This window comes from Scyliorhinus torazame, chromosome 5, assembly GCF_047496885.1.
Source record: "Scyliorhinus torazame isolate Kashiwa2021f chromosome 5, sScyTor2.1, whole genome shotgun sequence".
NCBI classification, from domain to species: domain Eukaryota; kingdom Metazoa; phylum Chordata; class Chondrichthyes; order Carcharhiniformes; family Scyliorhinidae; genus Scyliorhinus; species Scyliorhinus torazame.
Window position 1 is genome coordinate 168,584,038 of NC_092711.1, and position 20,197 is coordinate 168,604,234.

The 20,197-nt window shown below is 48.6% G+C and overlaps 1 long non-coding RNA gene across 1 annotated transcript; it reads left to right on the top strand.

Moving 5' to 3' along the window:
• The first annotated feature begins 9,455 nt into the window (after positions 1-9,455).
• LOC140420543 (uncharacterized) lies at positions 9,456-18,974 on the top strand. The gene is made up of 2 exons (XR_011946435.1): positions 9,456-9,670; positions 16,648-18,974. It is a non-coding gene; the product is annotated as an uncharacterized lncRNA (long non-coding RNA).
• Positions 18,975-20,197: the final 1,223 nt, after the last annotated feature.

Genomic DNA, 20,197 nt, shown 5'->3' on the forward strand with positions numbered 1-20,197 from the left:
CAGGAAAGATTATATGGAATGATGTGATTTTGTTGTATGCCTGAGGAAGGTAGGATAATGAAATGTTTAGCGAGTGTAGTGTACTAAGGATAAGTTAGAGGTTCCAAGTTTGTTATTTTGTAATGCATGCCCCTGTCTGACATAGCGCCCTTAGAATTGTTAGTTAAAATTTTTTGTGCATAGCTATGGTCAGAGCAGAGGCCATGTAGGAGGTGTCCCCCCACCCCCCGGTCAGGGAATGGAAAGAAAAAAATGATGTGATCCTTCACGCTTCGCGTTAGGATCACAAGGAGAGAATGTAGCCACTTAAAATGGCTAACTCCCGATTAGAATGGCCAAACCCCGATTTAAAATGGCGAACGGAAGAGGCTGATGGGAAAATCAGCCAACAGGACTCAAACAGACAGCTGCAGGTAAAACAGTGTATTCGCCTCTGGGGAAGCCAGACCGAATCGATACCTGCAACCATCAACATCACAACAACCCAGCCATCTGCATATTAATCAGCCATCCCCAGGAACAATTGCTACAAATTAGCAACACAAAGCCGACCCAGACCTTTCGGCGCCAGCAGGAGCTGACACAAAGGAAGGTAAACATCCACCCCTCGATCAAGGAATCGCTCCAGTATTGGAGAACGTCGAACCAAGTGATTGGGACCAAGTCCAATCACTTGGAACCAGGTACAAGATCTGCCCCAAGAGGCGGGAAGCCCCTGGGGACTATAAGAATAGGGGCCAAGTTCAACTCGACCCTTCGAAACCCTTCTGCAAGATAACGTAAGTTTTACTCCAGCGATCGCTACCAGATAGACACTCCTGACTATCGACCTGTACCAGCTTTTGATTCCCGCAGGCTCAGAACCCATTCAAAAGACCATTCGTTTCCCTGACCTGGTGGGCCATTTCCAAAGTTACGTATTGGCCTGTTAGTTGTAGGAAGTAGTTTAGCAGTAGATTTAATGTATAAGTATTAATTGCTGTATATAATAAATGAGCGTTGATTTAACTCTTACTAAGCGGTGTGTTGGATTATTAATCATTACTCGGACTTGAACCACGTGGCGGTATCAGAAAGATACCTGGCGACTCATGAGCAAAGGTGACAGAATAAGAATAAGTAAACTAAGGCTAAAATGAGCAACAGTAGATAGGCCAACGAGAAGAGAGGCCATATTGGATTTGGTACTGGGTAATGAACCAGGACAGGTGTTAGATTTGGAGGTAAGTGAGCACTTTGGTGATAGTGACCACAATTCGATTACGTTTACTTTAGTGATCAAAAGGGATAGGTATATACCGCAGGGCAAGAGTTATATCTGGTGTAAGGCAATTATGATGCTATGAGGCAAGACTTAGGATGGAGAGGAAAACTGCAGGGGATGGACAATGGAAATGTGGAGCTTGTTCAAGGAACAGCTACTGCGTGTCCTTGATAAGTATGTACCTGTCAGGCAGGGAGGAAGTGGTCGCGCAAGGGAACCGTGGTTTACTAAAGCAGTCGAAACACTTGCCAAGAGGAAGAAGGAGGCTGATGTAAAGATGAGACGTGAAGGTTCAGTTTGGGCGCTCGAGAGTTACAAATTTGCTCGGAAGGACCTAAAGAGAGAGCTAAGAAGAGCCAGGAGGGAACATGAGAAGTCTTTGGCAGGTAGGATCAAGGATAACCCTAAAGCTTTCTATAGATATGTCAGGAATAAAAGAATACTAGGGTAAGAGTAGGGCCAGTCAAGGACAGTAGTGGGAAGTTGTGCGTGGAGTCCGAGGAGATAGCAGAGGTGCTAAATGAATATTTTTCGTCAGTATTCACACAGGAAAAAGACAATGTTGTCGAGGAGAAATCTGAGATTCAGGCTACTAGACTAGAAGGGCTTGAGGTTCATAAGGAGGAGGTGTTAGCAATTCTGGAAAGTGCGAAAATAGATAAGTCCCCTGGGCCGGATGGGATTTGTCCTAGGATTCTCTGGGGAGCTAGGGAGGAGATTGCTGAGCCTTTGGCTTTGATCTTTAAGTCATCTTTGTCTACAGGAATAGTGCCAGAAGACTGGAGGATAGCAAATTTTGTCCCCTTGTTCAAGAAGGGGAGGAGGGACAACCCTGGTAACTATAGATCAGTGAGCCTTACTTCTGTTGTGGGCAAAATCTTAGAAAGATTTATAAGAGATAGGATGTATATTCATCTGGAAAGGAATAATTTGATTAGAGATAGTCAACACGGTTTTGTGAAGGGTGGGTCGTGCCTCACAAACCTTATTGAGTTCTTTGAGAAGGTGACCAAACAGGTGGCTGAGGGTAAAGCAGTTGATGTGGTGTATCTGGATTTCAGTAAAGTGTTTGATAAGGTTTCCCACGGTAGGCTACTGCAGAAAATACGGAGGCATGGGATTCAGGATGATTTAGCAGTTTGGATCCGAAATTGGCTCGCTGGAAGAAGACAAAGGGTGGTGGTTGATGGGAAATGTTCAGGCTGGAGTCTAGTTACTAGTGGTGAACCACAAGGATCTGTTTTGGGGCCACTGCTGTTTGTCATTTTTATAAATGACCTGGAGGAGGGCGTAGAAGGATGGGTGAGTAAATTTGCAGATGACACTAAAGTCGGTGGAGTTGTGGACAGTGCAGAAGGATGTTACAAGTTACAGAGGGACATAGATAAGCTGCAGTGCTGGGCTGAGAGGTGCAAATGGAGTTTAATGCAGAAAAGTGTGAGGTGATTCATTTTGGAAGGAATAACAGGAAGACAGAGCACTGGGCTATTGGTAAGATTCTTGGCAGTGTGGATGAGCAGAGAGATCTTGGTGTCCATGTACATAGATCCCTGAAAGTTGCCACCCAGGTTGAGAGGGTTGTTAAGAAGGCGTATGGTGTGTTAGCTTTTATTGGTAGAGGTATTGAGTTTCGGAGCCATGAGGTCATGTTGCAGCTGTACAAAACTCTGGTGCGGCCGCATTTGGTGTATTGCGTGCAATTCTGGTCGCCGCATTATAGGAAGGATGTGGAAGCATTGGAAAGGGTGCAGAGGAGATTTACCAGAATGTTGCCTGGTATGGAGGGAAGATCTTATGAGGAAAGGCTGAGGGACTTGAGGCTGTTTTCGTTAGAGAGAAGAAGGTTAAGAGGTGACTTAATTGAGGCATACAAGATGATCAGAGGATTGGATAGGGTGGACAGTGAGAGCCTTTTTCCTCGGATGGTGATGTCTAGCACGAGGGGACATAGCTTTAAATTGAGGGGAGATAGATATAGGACAGATGTCAGAGGGTTCTTTACTCAGTAGTAAGGGCATGGAATGCCCTGCCTGCAACAGTAGTGGACTCGCCAACACTAAGGACATTCAAATGGTCATTGGATAGACATATGGACGATAAGGGAATAGTGTAGATGGGCTTTAGAGTGGTTTCACAGGTCGGCGCAACATCGAGGACCGAAGGGCCTGTACTGCGCTGTAATGTTCCATGTTCTATGAAATTCTTTGGAGAGTCTTTGGACCTGAGAGAGTTGTGGGGACAGAGTCCTTGTGTATATTTCAGGCTGAGATAGATTTTTGATCAGTGAGGGAACCTAGGATTACAGGGAAAGGGCAGGAAAGTGAACGTGAGAAATGTTGGTTTCAGCCATGATCCAATTGTAAGGTGTTGCAGGCTGGAAAGGCCGAATGGCCTACTCCTGTTCCTATTTCCTCTGGTCTTATTCCCACCTACCCCTGATAAACTTTCACCCCCTTGATTTTCAAGAATCTATCCAGCTCTGCCTTAAAAACATTCACAGACTCTGCTTCCACTGCCCTTCGAGGAAGAGAGTTCCAAAGACTCCCAACCCCCTGAGAAAGAAGTTCTCCTCTGCCTTAAATGGACAAGTTATTGCTTTTGAAGTGACTCCAATTTCTAGATTCTCCCACAAGAGAAAACATCCTTTCCACATCCACCCTGTCAAGGCTCCTCAGCATCTTCTACTGTTCAATCACGTCACCTAAACTCCATCGGACACAAGCCCAGCCTGTCCAATCATTCCTCATAAGACCAGCCTCCAATTCCAGTTATGAGTCCAGTAAACCTTCTCTGAACTGCTTCCAACACATTGACACCATTCCTTAAATGAGAGCAATACTGTACACAGTGCTCCAGATGTGGTCTCACCAATGTCCTGTATAACTGAAGCATAACCTCCCTACTTTTGTATTCAATTCCCCTCACAATAAACGATAACATTCTATTAGCTATCCTAATTACTTGCTGTACCTGTATACTCGCCTTTTGTGATTCATGCTCTTAGACACCCAGATCCCTCTGAATCTCAGAGCTCTGCAATCTCTCACCATTTAGGTAATAAGCCTTTTTGTTCTTCCTGACAAAGTGGACAATTACACATTTTCCCACATTATTCTCAATTTGCCAGATTTTGTCCCACTCATTTAACATGTACCTTTTTAACCTCCTTATGTCCTCTTCACAATTTACTTTCCTACCTATCTTTGTATCATTGGAACATAGGAGCAGGAGTTGGCCATTCAGCCCATCGAGCCTGCTCCACCATTCAATACGATCATGGCTGATCATCCACTTCAATGCCTTTTTCCCCACACTATCCCCATATCCCTTTGTGTTATTGGTATTTAGAAATCTGTCAGTCTCTGCTTTAAACACACTCAATGACTGAGCGTCCACAGCCCTCTGGGGTAGAGAATTCCAAAGATTCACAACTTGTAGATTTCTTTTTTAAAATATTTTTTATTCTTCTTTTTCACATTTTCTCCCAAATTTACACCCAACAATAAACAATAATCAGTAACGAATGAAATATCAATCCCCATATCAATAACAACGATCCCATCCTCCCACCAAACCCCAGACATTAGCCCGCATGTTAACACATAACAAATGACAAAAAGGAATCAGGAATCACCCATAGTCACCAATAACACACACAGCCCCCCTCCCCCAACCCTCCCAGCACCCAACCCCACTGATGTTCGATGTGATCCAATTCTCGAAAGTGCACAATGAATGATGCCCATGAATTGTAGACCCCCTCCATCCTTCCCCTCAGTTCAAATTTGACCTTTGCAAGCGTCAAGAATTCCAGCAGGTCCCCCCCCCCCCCCCCCCCCCCCCCCCCCTTGCCACGCCTGGGTACAGGGTGGAGAGGTTGATCTCCACCCTAACAGAATCCACCTTCGGGCGATCAATGAGGCGAAGGCTACAACATCTGCCTCCGCACCCGTTTCCAACCCCGGCTGGTCCGACACCCGAATATGGCCTCCCGAGGGCCCCGGTCCAGTTTCACTTGCAACAGTTTAGAGATTAGCCTAAACACCTTCCAGTAATCCTCCAGCTTTGGATAAGACCAAACCATATGAACGTGGTTTGCGGGGCCACCCCGCAACGTTCACACACATCTACCCCCTCAAAAAGCTGGCTCATCCTCACCCTTTAAGGTGCGCTCTATACACCACCTTCAGCTGTATCAACCCCAACCTCGCACACAAGGTGGAGGCGTTCACCCTCCGGAACACCTCACACCACAGCCCCTCCTCCATACCCTCACCCAACTCTTCCTCCCACTTTGCCTTGATCCCTTCTAGCGGCGCCTTCTCCTCCTCCAAAATAGCCCCGTAAACCGACAATACTATCCCCTTCTCCAGTCCCCCTGTCGTCAGCACCTCCTCCAGCAATGTGGAAGCCAGCTCTGCTGGGAAGTTCTGAATCTCCTTGCTGGCAAAGTCTCGAACCTGCATGTATCTAAATATTTCCCCCTGCTCCATCCCATACTTCACTCCCAGCTCCTTCGATCCCGTAAAACGACCCCCAAGAAATAAATCTTTTAGTATCCTAATTCCTTTCTCCTCCCATCTCCGAAAATTTCCATCCCACTTCCCTGGCTCAAATCGATGGTTCCCCCGAATCGGCATTTCCATTGACCTTGCCCCCAACCTGAAGTACTGTCGAAACTGTCTCCAAATTCTCAACAAAGCTATTACTACCGGACTCCCTGTGTATCTCTCCAGGGCCGTCGGGAGTGGCGCTGTCGCTAGCGCCTTCAATCCCGACCCCCTACCCAAACTCTCCTCCATTCTGACCCATTGGGAGTCAATCCCTCTGACCCAGCTCCGTACCTTCTCCACATTCAGCACCCAGTAATAATACATCAGGTTCAGAAGACTCAAACCCCCTGCCTGCCTTCCTCTCTGTGGTAGCACCTTTTTAATTCTGGCCACCTTCCCTCCCCATATGAATGAGGTCATCAGGAAAATCGGCAGGCATTGAAAAATAAACAGGAATCGCGGCAGCACATTCATTTTAGCTGCCTGTACCCGACCTGCCAGCGACAGAGGGAGACCATCCCACCTTCCAGATCAGCTTTTACTCTCCCCACCAAATTAGAAATGTTGTACCTACGGAGCCCCCCCCTCCCCCCCCCACAATCCCGAGCAACCTCCACCCCCAGGTATCTAAAGTGAGTCCCTACCCTACTGAATAACAGCCCTGCCGCCACCCCCGGACGAGACACCACAAAATATTCACTCTTGTCTAGATTTGATTTGTAACCCGAGAAAGACCTAAACACCCGAAGCAGCTCCAGTATTCCCCCTATTGACACACTTGGTTCCGACACATATAACAGCAAGTCATAGCCATATAAAGACACCCTATGCTCTATCCCCCCCCGCACTATCTCTTTCCATACTCCCAAACTTCTTAATGCGATGGCCAATGGCTCAATCGCGAGTGCAAACAGCATGAGTGACATAGGACATCCCTGCCAAGTCCCACGGTGGAGAGGAAAGTATTCTCAGCTGATGTTATTTGTGCGGACACTGGCCCTCGGCTCCTTATATAATAGCTTTACCCAGTCCTTAAATCTGGGTCCAAACTGCCCGCATGTTAACATAAGCAAATAACAAAGGAAATCAGGAATCACCCATGGTCACCATTAACACACACAGTCCCCCTCCCCCCAACCCTCCCCCCCCCAACTAATGTTCGATGTTATACAATTCTTGAAAGTGCATAATGAATAACGCCCATGAATTGTAAAACCACTCTATCCTTCCCCTCAGTTCAAACTTAACCTTCTCAAGAGTCAAGAATTCCAACAGGTCCCCCTGCCACACCAGGGCACAGGGTGGAGAGGTTGCTCTCCAGCCCAACAGGATCCGCCTTCGGGCGATCAATGAGGCGAAGGATACAACATCTGCCTCCGCACCCGTTTCCAACACCGGCCGGTCCGACACCCCGAATATGGCCTCCCGAGGGCCCAGGTCTAGTTTCACGTGCACCACTTTAGAGATTATCCTAAAAACCTCCTACCAGTAATCCTCCAGCTTTGTACAGGACCAAAACATATGAACGTGATATGCTGGGCTACCCCCACAACGTTCACACACATCATCAAAGAGCCAACTCATCCTCGCCCTCGTGAGGTGTGCTCTATATACCACCTTCAGCTGTGTCAGCCCCAACCTTGCGCACAAGGTGGAGGCTTTCACTCTCCGGGGCACCTCACACCAGGACCCCTCCTCCATATCCACTACCAACTCTTCCTCCCACTTTGCTTTGATCCCTTCCAGTGGTGCCTTCTCCTCTTCCAAAATAGCCCCGTAAACTGCCGACACTACCCCCTTCTCCGGTCCCCCTATCCTCAGCACCTCCTCCAACAAGGTGGAGGCCGGCTCCACCGGGAAGCTCTGTATCTCCTTCCTGGAAAAATCTCGAACCTGCATCTATCTAAACATTTCCCCCTGTTGCAGCCCATACTTCACTCCCAGCTCCTTCAATCCTGAAAACTGACCCCCAAGAAACAAATCTTTTAGTGTCTTAATCCCCTTCTGCTCCCATTTCCGAAAATTTACGTCCCACTTCCCTGGTTCAAATTTGTGATTCCCCCGAATCGGCATTTCTCTTGACCCTACCCCCAACCTGAAGTGTTGGCGAAACTGCCTCCAAATTCTCCATGAAGCTATTATTACCGGACTCCCTGAGTATTTCCCTGGGGCCATCTGGAACGGTGCTGTTGTTGGCACCTTCAATCCCGACCCCCTACACAAACTCTCCTCCATTCTGACCCACTGGGAATCAACCCCTCTGACCCAGCTCCGCACCTTCTGCACATTTGCCGCCCAAACCCCGTGCATGCCTTCCCCTCTGTAGCAGCACCTTTCTAACTCTGGCCGCCTTCCCTCCCCATATGAATGAGGTAATCATTCCTTCAATCTCTCTGAAAAATATCTTTGGCAGCAAAATCGGCAGGCATTAGAAAATAAACAGAAATCACGTCAACACATTCATTTTAGCTGCCTATACCCGACCCGCCATTGACAGAGGGAGACCATCCCACCTTGCCAGATCAGCTTTCACTCTCCCCATCAAACTAGAAATGTTGTAGCTACGGAGCCCCTCCCCCACTCCCGGGCAACCTGCACCCCCAGGTAATTTATTTTAATTCAACTATGCTGTTTATCTGTTTTGTAATATTTTGGGCTGTGTGACCTGCATTGGTATCCTTCTGTTTTTATATATTCTTACCCTCTTTCTCCACTCACTATGTTAACCTGTTAACCAGTTGTTCAATTGATCTGGCATTTCATCTCCAGACTCTGGTCGCTCAAATGTACTGCCACAAATTAATTCTGCAATGTGTTGCTTGTACTTATGTGGCAATATCAGTCGTTCTGCTCTGTACCCATTTTCCACCAATTTTTCTGTTACTCTGTTGCATTCATTCATGATTTATAAAATGGTTAAAAAAACGTAACAAAAAAATTCAACTCATCCTTAAATATATTCAGTGACCCCCTAGCCTCCAGTGGTCCCTGTGGAAGAGTAATTCAGAAACTAACAACCCTCTGAGGGAAGAGATGACCGGAAATCTATAACGTGGCTACAGCACAATATTACACAACTGGAAATAATAATAATATACTTTATTACAGAACCATTAACAATATAATTAATATGTACCTTATAACAATAGACATATCTCTGTCCGATATTAATTTACTATCCCCATAAATGTCAGCCATCTCCTGGGGAAACTACCCTTTAATTGTGAATATTGGGAAATAAACCATCCTTTTAGCCAGACGAATAAATGTGTCAAGCTGAGGGAGCAAAGGATGTCAATGTCTTTGAGAGAGAGAGACCTGGGCCAAGCTTTGCAGAGTCTGCACCCTCCCTGGATTCACTTCCTTTCCCTTCAGTTGCTGCAAGTGACCAATTGAAGGTGAGAATGAGAAAAGAAATGGAAAGGAGAGAAAAGAAAGTGTTTTACTCACAGAGGTTGGGGACAGGAGGAGATTTCACTCTGTGTGAAGCTCAATATCCATTCACGCAATGCCCGCGCTCAACTCTTCCCATTGGTCAATACCTCAGGTGAAAGGGCAGGAGGCGGGCTCAATTCGCAAATGCACAGCTGCCCCTCTCCCCGAGACATGCGCAGTCCCGGACCGGGGGAGGGAGAGATCACCGAACGGCTTCTCCCTCTGGCCGGAGCCGTCAGCCGGTTGCCTGGAAACCTTGTCTCCAGGAGCTGCAGGAGGAGGGGCTCCTGGGCCTGCGCACTGGAACCCGGTGACGACTCCGCGGAATACAGTAATTGCTATTGGCTGATTCAGGCAGGGCACCATTGTGATGTCACAGCGGAAGTGAAGGTGAAACCTCTTCCTGTCTCCAACATCTGTGAGTAAAACACTTTCTCTTCTCCCCCTTTCCATTTCTTTTCTCATTCTCACCTTCAATTGGTCACTTGCAGCAACTGAAGGGAAAGGAAGTGAATCCAGGGAGGGTGCAGACTCTGCAAAGCTTGGCCTGCTGAGTCAACAGGGAGTCCAAAGCCAATTTGCTGCGTTAACCTCCTTCAGCGGTAGCTTACTCGGGGCCTCCATATGATTCTCCTTGGCCTTCGCCAAACAAGCCTCTGGTTATCCTGCACCTTGTATTAGCAGTTTAAGAAATTATCAGCCCCGAGCATAAACTTTACACATCTCCCACAAAATGGAGCGGGAAATACCAGGGGCCGAGTTAAACAAAAGGAAGAACTCAAACTCTTCCTTAAAATGTGTAGTAAATGAAGTACCTCTTATCAGGAGGTATCAAATCTCCACGTTCTTGACCGGAGTGAGCCCTTGAGCAGAACCTCGGGGACAACGAGGAGGGGGGTGGGGGGAAGATCCACAATTACGATGTTTCCTGTGTTGCAGGAGGACACCAGGTGTAGGATTGTCCTCGGAACAAGAAAGTTGTTGATTCTAATATGACATTGATGTGGGGCTGGAAAGAAGGTAAAATCTCTGCTCCTCGGGTGCAAAGTTCTCCAAGCATCCACATAACCACCTCCTCACAAGCCGAGGCCAACACCCCAGCTTACAGCGTGGTGTGTGGTGGGGTTCTGGTAACCAGGAGCTTATCTACCAGAGGATTTAAGTGGCCGTTGAAGTCACCAACCACAAAAGAGTCAGTCGAAGCTGACTACAAAATCCACAGAAACCTTAGTAATGAACTCCGGGGAGTAATTCGAGGATCCATAAACATTCATTATTGAAACAACATCTCCATGCACTGAACCTCTAATGATCACATATCTACCTCCTTTATCCTTGATGCAGATTTCAACCTTTAAAGGTGTGGTGTTGGGTGTTCTGACACACAGATGAGCCAACACGGTTGTATATGGTACAACGCTATTTTATTTAAACTTACTATGTACAGTTTTGTCTTTGCACTCTGCACGTGGGGGTTCCCTGCTTGTGATGTTTTAACAGCTCTTCCTTGTTTCTTTGTCCCCAGACCTACTGACCACCAGGTGTCGTGCTCGTGCTTTTTATGTGGTTGGTGTTCTTGTCTGTGATTGGTTGTGGTGTTGTGTGCTCTGATTTGCCTGTTGGTGTGTCCATCATGATGTGTGTGTTTGAATATCATGACATCCCCCCTTTTTACAAAGATATGTGCCTACGTGGTAATAAATATGATCGTGTCGTGAGTGCATCTAAAAGTGTGTGTGTGTCGTGTGCAGCATGTGCATATAACGGAACTATGTACATGGGGCGATGTCGGGTGCGTCACATGAACCAAGTTGTACCATAACATAACATAAATGCGAGCGAGAGAAGAAGGAACAAAAAAAAACTTGAACAGTTGTCCAGTCAGACGACATCTGGAACGATAAACAACAACAGGTTATCATGTGAAATTGTGCAACTTGTTAAACATATGAACGGTATTATAAGTCCAGTCTAATGGGCTTGCGACGAGTTCGGGTTGATCGCCTCAAGGGTGGATCAAGAACCACCGGCTGCTGTGCAGGCATGGCCATGGGTGGCGATGGAAAGGGCGTGATGTGCGGCAGCTCCACAAAGTCATCCTCGGAAGCCTGTTGCGGATCTGGCGTGTGCGTACTGTGTGGCTGCGAGCGTGGAAGTCGGCGAAGGGCGCGCCGATTGCGGCGACGCACGGAACCATCCGGCATGCGAACCAGGAACGAGCGGGGAGCCACTTGTCGGAGGACTTCGGCCGGTGCTGACCAGCCACCATACGGTTGATGGACGCGTACTTTGTCTCCGGAGGACAGGGGGGGCAGGTCCGTCGCTCGTGTGTCGTACCGACTTTTCTGGCGATCACGCTGCAGTTGCATGTTCCGAAGAACCGTCTCATGGTCTGTTGTTGGTGCCAGGATGGAAGGTACCGTCGTCCTGAGGGAGCGACCCATTAGTAGCTGCGCTGGCGAGAGACCCGTGGATAGCGGGGCCGATCGATAGGCCAGCAAGGCAAGGTTAAAGTCCGATCCGGCAGCAGCCGCCTTGCACAGGAGCCGCTTGGCGATGTGGACACCCTTTTCAGCCTTCCCGTTCGATTGTGGATGCAGAGGGCTGGATGTCACATGAGTGAAACCATATGCTGCGGCAAAGGACGACCATTCACGGCTGGCGAAACAGGGTCCATTGTCTGACATGACAGTCCTTTGAATGCCATAGCGAGCAAATGTTTCCTTGCAGGCCCCAATGACTGCGGACGACGTCAGATCATGGAGAGGCATGACTTCCGGGTAGTTTGAGAAGTAGTCTATAATAACGATGTAATCTCTGCCGAGCGCGTGAAATAGGTCAACACCCACCTTCGCCCAGGGGGACGTCACCATCTCGTGTGGTAGAAGTGTTTCCGGAGGTTGCGCCGGCTGAAACCTCTGACAGGTTGTGCAGTTGAGCACCATGTTGGCTATGTCTTCATTAATACCCGGCCAATATACCGCCTCCCGGGCCCTTCGTCTGCATTTTTCGACGCCCAAGTGGCCTTCGTGTAGTTGATGAAGAATCATCTGGCGCACGCTGTGCGGAATAACGATCCTGTGTGATTTCATAAGGACCCCGTCTATGTTGGTAAGATCATCTCGCACATTATAAAACTGGGGGCACTGCCCTTTGAGCCACCCTTCCGTCATGTGGCGCATCACTCGCTGCAGAAGGGGGTCAGTCGCCGTCTCTGCGCGTATGTGGGCCAGACTAGGATCATCAGCTGGCAGATTTGCTGCTGTCAGAGTTACGTGTGCCTCAATTTGACGCACGAACCCCTCCGCATCTGGTGGTGTGCTCACTGCTCGGGAAAGAGTGTCCGCCACGATGAGCTCCTTCCCCGGAGTGTAGATCAGTTTGAAATCGTACCTCCTGAGTTTAAGTAAGATGCGCTGGAGGCGAGGAGTCATGTCGTTCAGGTCTTTGTTAATGATGTTGACCAGGGGGCGGTGGTCAGTTTCGACCGTAAATCGTGGCAGGCCATACACATAGTCGTGGAACTTGTCCAGTCCAGTTAACAAGCCCAGGCATTCTTTTTCGATTTGCGCGTAGCGCTGTTCGGTAGGGGTCATGGCTCGTGAGGCATATGCAACCGGGGCCCATGACGACGTGCTGTCTTTTTGCAGGAGTACCGCTCCAATACCAGATTGGCTGGCGTCTGTTGAGATCTTTGTAGGGCGAGTCGTGTCAAAGAAGGCCAGCACTGGTGCCGTGACCAGTTTGTGCTTGAGCTCCTCCCATTCCCGCTGATGCGATTGGTGCCAGTTGAATTCTGTCGATTTTTTTTACGAGATGGCGCATATTTGTTGTATGAGAAGCCAGGTTGGGAATGAACTTCCCAAGGAAGTTGACCATGCCCAGGAATCTTAAGACAGCCTTCTTGTCAGCCAGTCGTGGCATGGCTGTGATGGCGCTAACCTTGTCTGCATCGGGACGGACCCCTGACCTTGAGATGTGGTCCCCGAGGAATTTCAGCTCCGTCTGGCCGAAGGCACACTTCGCACGGTTGAGACGCAGGCCATTTTGTCGTATGCGGGTGAAGACACGTCGTAGACGATGCATGTGTTCCTGCGGAGTGGTGGACCAAATGATGATATCGTCCACATATACACGTACCCCTTCGATGCCTTCCATCATCTGCTCCATAATGCGGTGGAAAACTTCAGATGCTGAAATGATGCCGAATGGCATCCGGTTGTAGCAGAATCTGCCAAAAGGGGTGTTGAATGTGCATAGTCTTCGGCTGGCCGGGTCCAGTTGGATCTGCCAGAATCCTTTGGACGCATCCAATTTGGTGAATATTTTGGCTCGCGCCATCTCGCTGGTGAGGTCCTCTCGTTTCGGGATGGGATAGTGTTCCCGCATGATGTTGTTATTCAGATCTTTAGGATCTATACATATACGGAGCTCGCCAGAGGGCTTCTTTACACAGACCATGGAGCTGACCCATGGCGTGGGCTCCGTGACCCTGGATAGGACCCCTTGGTCCTGAAGAATCTGCAGTTGTGCCTTGAGGCGGTCTTTGAGTGGCGCAGGAACCCTGCGAGGTGCGTGAACGACAGGGATGGCGTCCGGTCTGAGTCGAATCTTGTACGTGTATGGCAATGTCCCCATGCCTTCAAAAACCTCCTGGTTGTGAGCAAGGAGGGAATGGAGATTTGCGTGGAACTCAGCATCCGGGAAGTCGGATATCTCATCTGGAGAGAGAGACATAATGCGCTGTACCAGGTGAAGGACCTTACACGCCTGTGCGCCCAGTAACGAGTCCTTTGATGAGCCGACAACTTCGAAGGGGAGTGTGGCCGTGTACATCTTGTGGGTCACCTGTAGCTGGCAAGATCCTATGGACGGGATGACGTTCCCGTTATAGTCAACCATCTTGAGCCGGGATGGCGTGATGGGTGGTTTGACCTTCATGGCCTGGACTGCAGAATATGCAATCAGGTTGGCGGATGCGCCGGTGTCCAGACGGAAGGCGACGCGCGATCGGTTGACCGTCAGGGTGGCACACCACTCATCGGCTGGATTGATGGCATTGACCTTGTTGACATCGATGACGGAAACGCGGAAGGCATCCTGGTCATCTGCATCACTTAACTGGAAGTCTTGATGCGTGGGCTGGACGGTCCTGACTTGTCTGCGAGATTGTCGAGGATGCGCCGGATCCATGGGTTGAGCCGAACGACAGTGGGCTGCGTAGTGGCCCATCTTGCCACATCTGAGGCACTGTCGGTTTTTTGCAGGACATTGCCCTTTTAAATGTAGAGCTCCACAATTGCCGCACGTCATGACGTCACGGCGTTCGTTGCGCCACTGCGCATGCGCAGTGCGATCTTGCGGTGGGCGCGCCTGCGCAGTGCGTCCCTCGTTGTGGCCGTTATTTTTGGCGCGCACCTGCGCGGGAGACCGCGAAAAGCGCGGGAAGCGGCCGCTGTCGTCTGGGCCGTGGGTCGGGAAGTAATCGACGGCCTGGATGCGTTCGACGTCGTGGGCGGCCTGCCTTGCCGATTCGACGGCTGGGGACCCCCTCCGTGCCAACTCAGACGCCTGAAATTGGGCAAAACGGCAGGTAGCATTTTCGTGGAGGACACAGGCTTCCACAGCAGACGCTAAGGTGAGGCTTTTTATTTTAAGAAGCTGCTGGCGTAGGCCACTAGAGGCAACGCCAAAAACAATCTGGTCCCTGATCATGGACTCTGTGATGGTGCCGTAACCGCAGGACTGCGCTAGAATCCGGAGGTGCGTCAAGAAGGGTTGAAAAAGCTCCTCCTTACCTTGCAGGCGTTGCTGAAAGAGGTATCTTTCAAAACTTTCATTTACTTCAACTTGAAAGTGCTGGTCCAGCTTGAGGATGACCGTGTCATATTTGGACTGGTTTTCGCCCTCTTCGAACACCAGTGAGTTGAAGACGTCGGTGGCGTGCTGACCTGCGTAGAAGAGGAGCATTGCCATCTTCGTTTCATCCGAGGCACTCTGTTTTTCGGTGGCACGGATGTACAGGTCAAATCGCTGCCTGAAGAGCTTCCAATTGGTACCTAGGTTCCCCGCGACTTGCAACGGCTGCGGTCCGTCGGTGTGGTCCATGTCCAGAATGGCAGGTTAGTAGGCAGGTATCGATCCACTCCTGTACCATGTGGTGTTGGGTGTTCTGACACACAGATGAGCCAACACGGTTGTATATGGTACAACGCTATTTTATTTAAACTTACTATGTACAGTTTTGTCTTTGCACTCTGCACGTGGGGGTTCCCTGCTTGTGATGTTTTAACAGCTCTTCCTTGTTTCTTTGTCCCCAGACCTACTGACCACCAGGTGTCGTGCTCGTGCTTTTTATGTGGTTGGTGTTCTTGTCTGTGATTGGTTGTGGTGTTGTGTGCTCTGATTTGCCTGTTGGTGTGTCCATCATGATGTGTGTGTTTGAATATCATGACAAAAGGGATATTTTTATTAATAAGGATTGCCACACCCTTGTTACTTGATGAAAAGGAGGCAAAAAAACCTGCCCCACCCGATCCTGCCTCAATTTAAAGTGTTCCTCATCACAGAATCCCTACAGTGCAGAAGGAGGCCATTCGGCCCATCAAGTCTGCATCTGCCTTTGAAAGAGCTCTCTCCTTAAGCCCATGCTCCAGCCTATCCCAGTCACCCAGTAACCCTACCAAACCTTTTTGAACACTAAGGGGCAATTTAGCATGGCCAATCCACCTAATCTGCGCATCTTTGGACTGAGAGAAAACCCAGACAGACACTGGGAGAATGTGCAAACTCCCCATAGCCAGTCACCCGAGGCCAGAATTGAACCTGAGACCCTGGAGCGGTGAGGCAGCAGTGCTAACCACCGTGCCACTGTGTCGCCCCAATTGAGGTTAATCGAGATGAGTTTCCTGGAATAAAGCTATGTCGACTTTCTCCTTGAGAAAGGAGACAATCATTTTCCTTCTGATAGTGCGATGGATGCCCTATACATTCCCTGAGAAAATTTGGATTGTATTGGATCCGCTGGTGTCTCAGCAGGCTGGATAACTGAGTGAATCCCTTCTCACACTGAGAGCAGGTGAATGGTCTCCCAGTGTGAATTTGCTGGTGTCTGTGTAGGTTGGATAACTGAGTGAAGCCCTTCTCACACTGAGAGCAGGTGAACGGCTTCTTCCCAGTGTGAATGCGTCGATGAGCTTCTCGCAAAGATGGGTCACTGTATCCCCACAACCGAACATTTCCATGGTTTCTCCATGTTTTAGGTCTGGGGGGGACAGAGATTTACAGCTTTTGGGGAATGAGACAGGAAAGAATGTTCCATAGAAACTAGAATTGTCTGTTCTGAATTTCTATCCTGTACTGACAGTAATGTCTTTTGTAAATTGTTTCTGCAAGATATTAGAAGAGGACGAATTAGACAGAAATCTCGAACGTCACATCTCAATCTGGCAGTCACTCGATTCCTTTGGACCTGAATATCATCAGCCTTTGAATCTAGAAGGAGAAATGTTTGCCCCAAGTGTTGACTTCAAAAGATTTTAAACATCAGTGTGACTGGAAAAGCACCGAGACATACACACCCGAGTGAGAGTGTTCCAGAGCACTGACTGTGGAAAGAGCTTTAACCAGTTACATTGCACCATTCACAGCGGGGAGAGACTACACGTGTTTGTGTGTGGTCAAGGCTTCAATTATCCAATCTGTGGAGACACAAGGAGATCCAAAACATGGAGAAACCGTGGAAATGTTCGGATTGTGGGAAGGGATACAGAGCCCCATGTTTGCTGGAAGCTCATCGACGCATTCACACTGGGGAGAAGCCATTCACCTGCTCTCAGTGTAAGAAGGGATTCACTCAGTTATCCAACCTTCACAGACACCAACGGGTTCATACTGGGGAGAGACCGTTTACCTGCTCTCAATGTGGGAAGGGATTCAAACATTTATCCAGCCTGCACAAACATCAGCGAATTCACACTGGGGAGAAGCCATTCACCTGCTCTCAATGTGGGAACAGATTCAGTGCGTTATCCAGCCTGAAGTCACACGAGCGAGTTCACACTGGGGAGAGGCCGTTCACCTGCTCTCAGTGTGGGAAGGGATTCAGTTGTTCGTCCAACCTGTGGACACACCAGCGAGTTCACACTGGGGAGAGGCCATTCACCTGCTCTCAGTGTGGGAAGGGATTCACTGAGTTATCCCACCTACAGACACACCAGCGACTTCACACTGGGGAGAAGCCATTCACCTGTTCTCAGTGTGGGAAGGGATTCAGACATTCATCCACCCTGCAGAGACATCAGCAAGTTCACACTGGGGGGAAACCGTTCACCTGCTCTCAGTGTGAGAAGGGATTCACTCAATTATCCAGCCTGCAGAGACACCGGCGGATTCACACTGGGGAGAGGCCGTTTACCTGCTCTCAATGTGGGAATGGATGCAGACATTTATTCATCCTGCGGAAACATCAGCGAATTCACACTGGGGAGAGGCCGTTCACCTGCTCTCAATGTGAGAAGTGAATCACTCGATTATCCATCAGAGACACCAGTTGATCTGCTTGTAACTTCAACTTCACATGGGTCATAGAGTCATGCAGCACAGTAAAGGCCTTTCGGCCCATCGAGTCTGCGCCAGTCCAAAACAACCTCTTAACTATTCCAATCCCATTTCCCAGCACTTGGCCTATAGCCTGGGCATCGCAAGTGCCGATCTAAATGCTTCTTAAATGTTATGAGGGTTTCTGCTTCCACCAGCCTTTCAGGCAGTGAGTTCCAAACTCCCACCACCCTCTGGGTAAAAAAGCTTTTCCTCACATCCCCTCTAAACCTCCTGCCTCTTAACCTTAAATCTGTGCCCCCTGGTCACTGATCCCTCCAGGAAAGGGAAAGGTTTTTTCCTGTCTACTCTATTTATGTCTCTCATAATTTTTTACATCTCAGTCATGTCCCCCTCAGTCTCCGCTGCTCCAAGGAAAACAATCCAAGTCTATCCAATCTCTCTTCATAACTAAAACTCTCCAACCCAGGAAACATCCTGGTAAATCTCCTCTGCACCCTTTCCAGTGCTATCCCAACCCTCCTATAATGTGGATTCCAGAACTGCACACAATACTCTAGCTGTGGCCTAACCAATGTTTAATACAGTTCAAGCATAACCTCCCTGCTCTTAAACTCTCTGCCTCAGCTAATAAAGACAAGTATGCCATATGCCTTCTTAACCACTGGATCCTCCTGCTCTGCCACCTTAATGGGCTGGTGTACATGCACATCAAGTCCCTCTGATCCTCGGTGCTTCCCAGGGTCCTGCCGTTTATCATGTATTCCCTTGCCTTGTTTGACCTGCCCAAGTGCATCACTTCACACTTGTAGCATAAAACTTGAAATCCTGTTGTGTGATCCTTAGCTGGAATAATGTGCCCTAGTTGGGAAACTGCCGTGGGCATCACACTGACAGAGAAACAGGAAGGTGCTTGGAGGATGGACTGGGAATTGGAGCGGGTGACCAGGGCTAATGGTTCCGTGACCCCCGGAGTTCAGTACCCCTGTGCCAAAGCGGGGAGTCACAGGAACAGAGGCGCCAAAGAGAAACCATTTGGGTCCAGAACATTGTGAACATCCTTTTACTCTGGTTACTCTTTTACTCTGGTTGTCTTTGATCAACAAGTATTGTTTTTTTAAACCATGTTCTGTTTCATTAATAAACTTGTTTTGTTAAAAATATTTGATTTTTTTTCTGGTCTTTTCAAATTCATTCACTTAAGGGAAAGTGGGTGAGAGGAGTTGGCAGGCTCTTTAACAGAAAGTGAGTCCCTCAAAGGTAATGGATAAAGGAGCCAGAGGGGGAGATGAGATTTTCTTTTGACACATAGTGTTTGAAAATGGGGTTCAGGGAGCCAATCATGATTGACCAATTTATCAAGGTTCTTTGAGGGAATAACAAGGGATGTCAATAAAGGGGTACCTGTAGATGTGGTTTATCTAGATTTCCAGGAGGTATTTCTCAAGGTGCCACATCAAAGGTTACTGCACAAAATAAGAGCTCATGGTATAGGGCAGGAATTTTCAAAGTGGAGATCGCAACCTGCAGGTAGGTCACAGGCGGGTATCGGGAGGGTCACGGAGCCATCAATCGCGGCGTTCCCGATTGCGTTAATTCAGGCGCAACAGCCGCAGCGTCCAGCTTTTAAAAATGGCGGCTGCAAGAGGCTTTAGAAATACGGGCACGCGGAGCCCAGAGAGAAACACCGCCTCCTCCTGACCCAGGAGAAGATTTTTTTTTTTAAATTCAATTCAGTCTTCCTGGATTGGTCTTGAACATGCTCAAGGGCTGAGCATGCAGAACTCTCTTTGATAGTGAATTTTAGAGATTAAAAAGTTTCACAATACTTTGAGTTGTAATTCCTCCTCATCTATATCTAAAATAGTCGCATTGTAATTTGCAGACTATATCCCCAGGCTGTAAACCACTTGTGTGAGGAAAACTTACATCCTGCATCTGCTCTGTAGAGTCCTGAGAGAATAATGCCTGTTTCGATGAGGTCATTTCTCATTCTTCGCTACCCTTTACAAGGGCCGGTGCAGACTCGATAGGTCGAATGGCCTCCTTCTGAGCTGTAAATTCAATGAAATCTAGAGTATAGAATATAAGCCCAGGCTCACCTCTCGCATTAAAGGTAAGAAAAAAGGTCGGCCAGCGTGGGTCCCGAAGGATGGTCGGTTAGTAAAAATGGTCCCGGGCAAAAAGGTTTTGAGAAACCCTGGTGTAGGGGTTGACGTTTCAGGATGGATAGAGGATTGGTTGCTGACAGGAAGCAGACAGTAGGTATAAAGGGTCATGTTTGGGGTGGGAAGATGTGACAAGTGGAGTGTCACAAGGATCAGTGCTATTGACAACTATTTACAATCGATAATAATGAGTTGGATGATGGAACCAAATGCATGGC